This window comes from Haemaphysalis longicornis, unplaced genomic scaffold (assembly GCF_048455015.1).
Source record: "Haemaphysalis longicornis isolate Haplotype H1 unplaced genomic scaffold, Haemaphysalis longicornis Haplotype H1 scaffold_49, whole genome shotgun sequence".
Classification (NCBI taxonomy): domain Eukaryota; kingdom Metazoa; phylum Arthropoda; class Arachnida; order Ixodida; family Ixodidae; genus Haemaphysalis; species Haemaphysalis longicornis.
Window position 1 is genome coordinate 31113 of NW_027526384.1, and position 8697 is coordinate 39809.

Here is an 8697-nt window from a genome sequence, read left to right on the forward strand (position 1 = left end):
TTAAACCCCAATTTTTACTCGTAAACAATTGATTTTGTAATTACGGCATGCAGAAACTGCTCCCGAGAGTAAGGCCATTCGCGTTTCAAAGGCCTTTGAGAACCTCAAAGGTCGTTGGTGGTGCTCCTTTGAATCAAATGCCATTTTAATCAAATGCCTTTGAAAGACATCGCGTAGCAGCTCAAAGGTGTCATTTGAGTCAAATGACATTCGACTCAAAGGCCTTCCAAACGCTCGTGTAGCACGGGTATTAGACACTTCGGTGGTTCAGCCTCGGTTGCCTCTGCTTTGGCAACTGTGTGATCAGAAATTGTTGGAAAACCTGTGAGCTTCATTTAAAGGAGGCAGCTAAATGCTGCTTTACAGCTGTAATAAGTTGCTTAGTTCCTGAGGTAACTTTGAAAATAAAGCTTAAAATCCTGAATTGTATAAGTTTCTTGTTTTATTGGGGCATTGCATTTCTGCATGGGGGGCTCTCTTTCTTGCAAACAAGAAAACCAGTTTCCCCAGAAAGTTTTGTTCGTTTTTAGACCCTGGCATGCTATAAGGGAAATGGTATTTCAAGTGCTGGTCTGAATTCTATACTCTGAATAAGGGGAATTGTCGTGGCTAGAGTAATTATCAGTAGGGGTGTGTGAATATTCAAAGCTTTTGAATATCAAGGTTAATGATACGATATTTGATTTGGCTTCTATTTGAGTAGCACAATTTGGAAACAGAATTCTGATATTTTCAAAGCTCACGAATGTGAGTCGAATGTGTTTCAATGAACTTATTTGCTGATATTGCACGTTGTTGAAGACCAGAAACATCCTGCTAAAGACACATGCAGTTTCTAGCCTTTGCAAAAGGTTTAGAATGAGCTAGGCACTGGGTGTATTGCATTTCAAGCACCTGCAATTGCATTAAAAAAACACACCGGCGTGCTGCTGGAGGGCAAAGGGAGGAGCTTTTAGAGCGGCTCTTATCATGGCATTGAGCCAACTGTATTGTCCTACTCCTTTCACCGCTTGATAATGTGGCCCAAGGGGACTGGTCAACTATCTCTAAATAAGGAAGCCAAGTTTTACATGGTCATAGGCCCTCATTTTTTCATCATGACATGCAGTGTTCAGCATTGACAGCATAGCATTGGTGAAGCTAGTTTGCCAACCGCGTGTTTGTTATTGTACATTTTTGCCGATAGTCTGTGTGCTTTTCTACGCGTCTATAGTGCACGAAATGCATTTACCGGAACCCGTATGAAAGCTTTTCATGCTTGCGGGTGCATTTCAACTTCGTTGTCAAAAATAGGCATTGCTAGTACGTAAAATGGGACCTACGAGTAAAGGGTTGCTAAGCAGAGCATGATTGAATGCTTGCAACATTTTATAAATCTGTAGTTTTTCATGCCTTGCATACCTGCACATGCCAAGTTGTCTTAGAACGTGCATAACCAACCACTGGGGTGCCTTTTTCTCGAAGAAATTTTTATAACCATAGCTTGTTAGAACAGTTATGCACTCGTTATGCTAATATTGGAACTGTTGTGGTCAAAGTTTCCACGTGAGAAAAATTTTGCCCTTAGTAGGCTTAGTTGGCCTTTGGTCATTAAACTGAAAACTATCATTATCATCAAGATTAAATTTGCCTTCACATAAAATACATCACTAACAAAGCTAAAAGCACCAGGACAGGTTCTGTATGTTTTGTTTCTGGGTGAAATCTTTCAAAGGTTTCTAAACTTGGCCTTTTTTTTTTTTCCGCGAAAAAGTCGCCAAAGGATACTCAAAAAATTCTAAATCTTGGTTTCAGTGCAAAAGACTTTGCCTCATTTTGAGGCAAATAAATTAACCGTTATTCACTTTATAATCTTGTCGAAAGCAAAAAAAAATACTATGCACAGCACTGCTTATCACGAGTCATCAGCATACCCGCCGTGGTGGCTCAGTGGCTAAGGCGTTGCGCTGCTGAGCACGAGGTCGCAGGTTCGATTCCCGGCCGCGGCGGTCGCTTTTCTGATGGAGGCGAAAAGCAAAAACGCCCGTGTGTGCGAGATTTCGGCCCACGTTAAAGATCCCCAGGTAGTCAAAATTAATCCGGAGCCCTCCACTACGGCGCGCCTCATTGCCTGCGTTGCGTCGGCGCGTTAAGCCCCACAATCAATCAAATCAACGAGTCATCAGCTTTGTTGAAAAAATAAAAAAAAAGCTGTTGCATGCACAGTTAGGCCGCCCCATCCCGACGTCCATCAATTCTCCACAACGTATCCCACCACAGTTTTGCTCATACATCCCTGTCTCCCATTCCCCAACACGTGCACCCGATGTATAATGCAGGCAGAAGACAAGAGAAGAAATACTTGAGCAATGCAGATACCCAATACACGGATTACACTGCCTACCCCAACCTACCAGCACTTGCCGTCCTCACCTCCTATCATCATCTCCTCTACGACCACTGCAGGGCAACGGCCTCTCCCATACATCTGCAGTTATCCCAGTCCTGTGCTAACTGCGGCCAAGTTATCCCCGCAAACTTCTTGATCTCATCTGCCCATCTAACTTTCTGCCGCCCCCTGCCCCGCTTGCCTTCACTAGGGATCCACTCTGTTACCCTTAATGACCAACGGTTACCTTGGCTTCGCATTGCATGCCCTGCTCATGTCCATTTCTTCTCCTTAATTTCTACTAATATGTCCTTAACACGCGTTTGTTCCCTGACCCACTTCGCTCTCTGCTGCCTCAGCTCCTATCGATCACCAAATATCTGCCACCGTTGCTCATGCCACTACCATCACCGCTGAAGAAACTGCCATTATGCTGTCAGCCACCACAGCTCCGAGTGGATACGTTACTGTTATAAAAGACTGTCAGCAAGCATGACGCAATTACCTCACCCCTGCCATCAAGCATCTTCAACCACTTTCACCACTCCCCTATATGTGCAACAGCTGCACCATTTGCGCCATTGAGCACCAAACTTGCTCACCTGTGCCATCCTGCGCAGAGCCGCCCTTTTTATGCCAAAATCGTTTGCCAGCGCCGTCCTGCACCGCAGAGCCCGAATTGAGCCGCGAGATACGACCGCCACAGTGCCCCGTGGCTGGAAACTTGGCTGAAACGTGTTTTTGGTTCCAATGCGGTTATGGTTTCGGTTTCATCCAGGATATATGAGCGGCTATGGAAGTTGACTTTTGCTTAGCTGTAAGGCCGCAGGCACTATGCGCCTTCTCCACCTTGACTTTGGATTTATTTGTGTCGCATTTGCTCTTCTTTCTTTCTTTTTTTTTGCCAATAGCAGCTGCTGCACCACGATCAATTGAAAGAGACCAAAAGTGAGCGATATGTTTTTGTGTCACATCGCAAACAGTTAGACAAAAAGAGGTTGTGACACATTTGCACGTTTTTTTTGCCGGTGCAGGCCACTGCACCACAATCAATTGAAAGAGACCAAAAGTGAGTGAAATGCTTTTGTGTCCCTTCGCAAACTGATAGAAAGAAGAATAATATTCGCAGGAAAAGTTGTAGTTTATTGAAGTGAACTTCAATTTAGTCGACTATTTTTGACAAGTGTACCTGCAAGACAGCAGGGTCACGGACGTTTTTCCCTCGCCTGTTAATTAGGTTCGCTTTCGTTGGGGGTAATTACTCATTTTTGCCTGTGAATTGAGGGGTTGCCTTTCCTTATGTGGCAGATGGTCCAGCACTAATTACGTCTTCTAACACACTCTCATGCTCCTCGACTCTCGCAGCCCCGTGGCGGCTAAAGACAAGCTATGTTCTGCTTCACACACACTGAAACTGCTGTTCGATACAAAAAATGCAAGCTAACACCTTGTTTTGCGGAATGCCACCGTGAGTTCGTTTAACACTGCCATCTTACGGGCAAAAAACAAGGCCTGTTATCTGATCCCTTTCGACTTTGCACGGGAGGTTTACCCTTTGAACCCTTGCTTCGAACGGTGATAACGCGGCGCACTCGCTAGGGCCGAATGTAGATAACTCCACATGTTGTAAGTTTCTAGATATTGTACGAGAACTGCGTTCCTGTTTCGGAGTGGATTCTAGTGCACGGAAGAATGCCTGATACAGTGGATGAGTAGATTGAACTTGGGCTGGCACAGCAGCCTGCGCCAATCTCTGCCAAACGGCCTTTCTGGCTGCTCTAAACCTGCTACAAAAGGGATATTTGCCTGCTCCTATGACTGCTCCCAAACCCATGTACCCTGTTCCACCCTTGCATATGTGCCCTGCATTCCGGGACACAGCTTCCTCCTGGGGCAAACATTATTATGAAGCAATGATCCTCGACACGTGAAGGCAGGGAGTATCAGGCTGGTTGTAGTCTCTCCAGTCACCGAAAGAAAGATAAGTGCTTGCTAGTATTGTGCACCTAGTATAACCAGAGTGGTGTTGTAAGGATATGGCCTGCAGGAACTCCTTGTCCCTCTCTCTTGCCACTTTGCAGAACAGTTGTGTGCAAATGCTACTATTTTACTTCAGCAACTTCCAGCATGGCCAGTACAAAATTTGCGCATATTTGGCGTTGTGCAGGAACGCCGGCCCAAGAACGCACAAAAGGCAGTGGAGTTGAGGAAGTGTGCATTGTGCACAAAGCCAGCTTTTATTGCCTCATTGTCGTGAAGTTCATGTATTCAGAGGAAAAAAAAATAATCTACTGCTTTGAGCATGAAGAATGTTGCAAATAGAATTGAATAGCGTATGTTATTCGCCAGGTACCTGTTCAAATAATTAACGTGAGAGTTTGGGCGAGTTGCTACTTTATTGAATTCATGCTTAAAGTGTGAACAATTAGATGAAGAATGAAAGAGAGTGGCTACATGGACAAGCGGTGACTTCCAACTGATGATTTATTTCAGAAAACACAAATATATAATAGTCAATTTCACGCATTATCCAGGTTGTGCGAAAAACATGAGAACCAGACAGGCACTGCGCATAACAAAGATATGGTGGTTATCTTTGTTATGCACAGTGCCTGTCTGGTTGTCATGTTTTTCGCGCAACCTGGATAATGTGTGAATACTTATATATGTGTTTTCTGAAATAAATCATCAGTTGGAAGTCACCGCTTGTCCGTGTAGCCACTCCCTTCCATCCTTCGTCTAAATGTTCGCGCTGTAAGCAATAATCCACCTGTTTAAAGCTTCCAGTATTTGCACACACTTGCTTCATGCCTTTCATTGAGTGTGAACTGGGCACTGAATCAGCAACATCCACACGACTCTGTGGAGCATCAAGTATTGGTGAAGAAGGTTTCTCTTGTGGGCAATCCAGTTCTTGTCTGGTAGCATCAGCTGTAAAGTGCAGTGCTGCTGGGTGTGGAAATCAACTTTCAGATGTTGACTGTGCATAGTGAACAATGCAAAACAATATTCTAGGTGTGCACTTGATGCATTCCAGTATGCATTTATGGGTGTTATGGGAATATTTACTGCAGCACTATTCGCTTGGAGGCCTAAATGTTACATTACAGTTGAACCTCAATGTAATGAAATCGGTAAAACTCGTAATTTACTTCGTTACATTGAAATTCAGTTAAAATGAAGTGTTAACCGCGTGAAGCGGTGATCCCTCAAACGAAAACATGGCGCACATACACGGCTGGTGCACTGTTTCTGTTTGTCAAAGCTTAATCGTCTACACGGGCATCAGCGTGAACCGCATGGGGCGTTTTCTGCCCGCAAAAAACCGCCTCGCGGGCCACAGGCGCACTGACACAGCCGCAGAGACCACCCGCGCAAACAAGCATGAGAGAACTCGAACGAAGGGCAAAGCAGCGCCATACGCACTTGTAGGCAAGGAGCTCGCTCACGTACTCCGTGGCTCGCTGTATTCGCGGCATTGGGCGGCCCGAGTCGCTGTTTGCGTTTTATCAAGACCCCGTTTCGGCACTTGCATCTCCCTAAATATAAAATTTCAGGCCTAGCTGTTCATGAAACTTCGTTACATTGAAATTTCGGCAAATGCGGGACTTCCTTACTCAGAGGGTGAAAATACATGTTGTGGGGTTCATTACATTGGTGTTTCGTTACATTGAAGTTCGTTACATCGAGGTTTGACTGTAATCATTAATCTAACTCCAGTCATCTTAGTGCTGTAGTGAGTCATGGAAGCAATGGCCGGCTTGCGGCAAGGAACTGAAATGGGCGTTTTAGAAACATACCTACAAATTTACAATTGCAGTATAGCAGTAAAGCTTATGACAAATTATGAAAAATTGATTAGCTAAGTAGATGCCAGTCTAGAAATTCTGCTACAAAGGCAAAAACTGAGCTTGTCCGATGCTTGCTCTTAAAGGGCCCCTGTAACACTTTTTTTCAAAATCCTAATTGCTTGCAGAACGTAGTCAACCAACACATCCAGTACTTAGATTAGGGGTTCACAAAGTACCCCAGCCAGAAATTTCTGCCCTACGCCGATAAGATTACTTAGAAACTTGCTCAAAAAATTTTTCTCTCTTTCATGGTCTTGGCATGTCATTGCAGCGGTGTAGCGGCTATTCCAGCCAGCTTTCCTACAGTTGCAGCGATGAACGCGTTTGCTAGCCACCTTAAAAAGAAAGCCACAAAAGCAAAGTAGAAATGGATTAGCAAATTACGCGGTGCCCCTCCAAGCTGGCGGTGACTATTGCTTCCACAGTGCTTCCAGACGCGGAGGAAAGATTCAAGTATTTATTAGAAGTGTTGCAGAGTCCCTTTAAACCTGATACTACTACAAGTTCTTATTCAAATCCTGTGGTTTTTATGTTTTTTTCTCACCTGAGTGCAGGTCATTACCGTCCTATAATAGCATAATACCGTCCTATAATGGCATAGAAAATAGCATATCTCTCAACTATTAGTATACATGCAGTGCCATTGTGACAACACTGCATGAAAGTGCACTTAGCAAGGACCATCCAATATGCCGACTGCTCCAGTTCCTTAGGACCATTAATAGGGAAACACTGGAGTGGGAGAAACTACGGTAGCTTCTTTTGTGCACATTTTTTATACATTCAAGACCTTGTAAAATTCCCTTGCCCTCCTATGTACTCACATGTGTAATGATGTCACATCACACAAGAAATAACAGAGTCCACATGAATGGTTGAAGCAAACAGAACACATGTAACGCAACTAGTATTCCAAGCTAATTGCCCTTTTCAGAATGACAGAGCTTCACTTTATTGTTGAACTGAGAATATGCAGACACTAATATTTAGCTCCGATTAAGAAGCGTTGGAGGTGCAGGGAATATTCGACCCTCCACGCATTTTTGTTGTGCACTACTTTATAAGTCCTTGTCTCCGCTCGCATCCATAATTGAATAAACCCGCTGCTCCTGAGCAGTTTCGACTTCAGTGCTAGAATGTATGAATAGTGTTGCTGATCAAATACTTATGGTGCGCTTAAATCTTTCAGTCAGTGCTAAAGCTGTCTCTTCTTGTAATGAACACCGAAACTGCTTGACCCATGTACAGCTGTTTTTATTATACACATAATAAAGAAGAAACCAAAATAATCCATAAGCAAATTTTTGGGGCATTCAGCCAGCACCACCTAGAAACACAAGAGGAGTCAAGATGGAGGGAAAGGGAGGAGGGGCATGCCAAGATCTACTTATAATCTAAAGAATCTCAGTTTTAGCTGTTAGCATTATCTTCAGAGTTGTAAAAAACATTTCACACTGTCAAACTTCATGCAGAATGAAGTGTTTTTTCGCAGTTTTAATAGGTTACAAAAAAATGTCTGTCATCAATTGTGTTTAGGGTGCCTTTTGCAGCCAAGGGTCATTATGCATCGTGTCGACACACTGACCATACCACATTAATACAGGTAATGTTCAGAATGAAGACTCACCTTTTGAACATTTTGTTTAGAGGTCACGAGCCGATTCTTACTGATGGGGTATGGCTGTAAATATCCGGTGTCACTTTGAAATGCCTTTGCTCTGACACAACTGCACGAGTACTGTGTGGCAGCAGTAATCTCCAAGTTAGCAGTGCTTTCAAATCAAAAGGAGCCTGAAACATGTTGGAGTTGTACAATCTGTGTTTGTTGGGCTTATGTGTCAAACTCTTTAAATACAAAGCAATCTTGGTCCCCAATATGCATCTGAACATGCACATCCAACACTCCAAAACATACATTTGAAACATGGAGGAGAAGTGATGTGAAGCTTTAAAAAAACAAGCAAGCATCCTTTCTGCACCAAGACTGTACATGCATGTCTAAACTGACAGAATGGCTTCTTCCAAGGCGTCGGGAGTATTTCCTGCTTGCGGTCTTCTGGTCAGCAGCACGTTCTCCGAGGCACCGACTGCCCTAGTAGAGGGATGCCGTCCAGTGGCATGGACCTTTGCCCAGAGCAACGTTGCCCAGAGTCGCCCAGGTTCATCTCCTTCTGGTTGTGCAGAATCTGCGGGTTTCCAAGTAAAATAAAGTTGGCTTAAAGCAAATTCAAATTCATATTTTGAGAGTTTGACACACCGAAGCTACACCGGGGCTTTGGAGCAAGCTGTAGTGGAGGGCTCTGGATTAACTTTGAGGAACTGGGTATTTTTAATGTGGCCCGTAATCTCGACACGGGCGTTTTCGCTTTTTGCCACCACCTGAACTGCAGCCATCGTGGCCGGTATCGAACCCATGTCCATACCTGCCCACTCTTCCGAATGTTTCGTAAAATGTACGAATTTCGACCAGTCTTACGA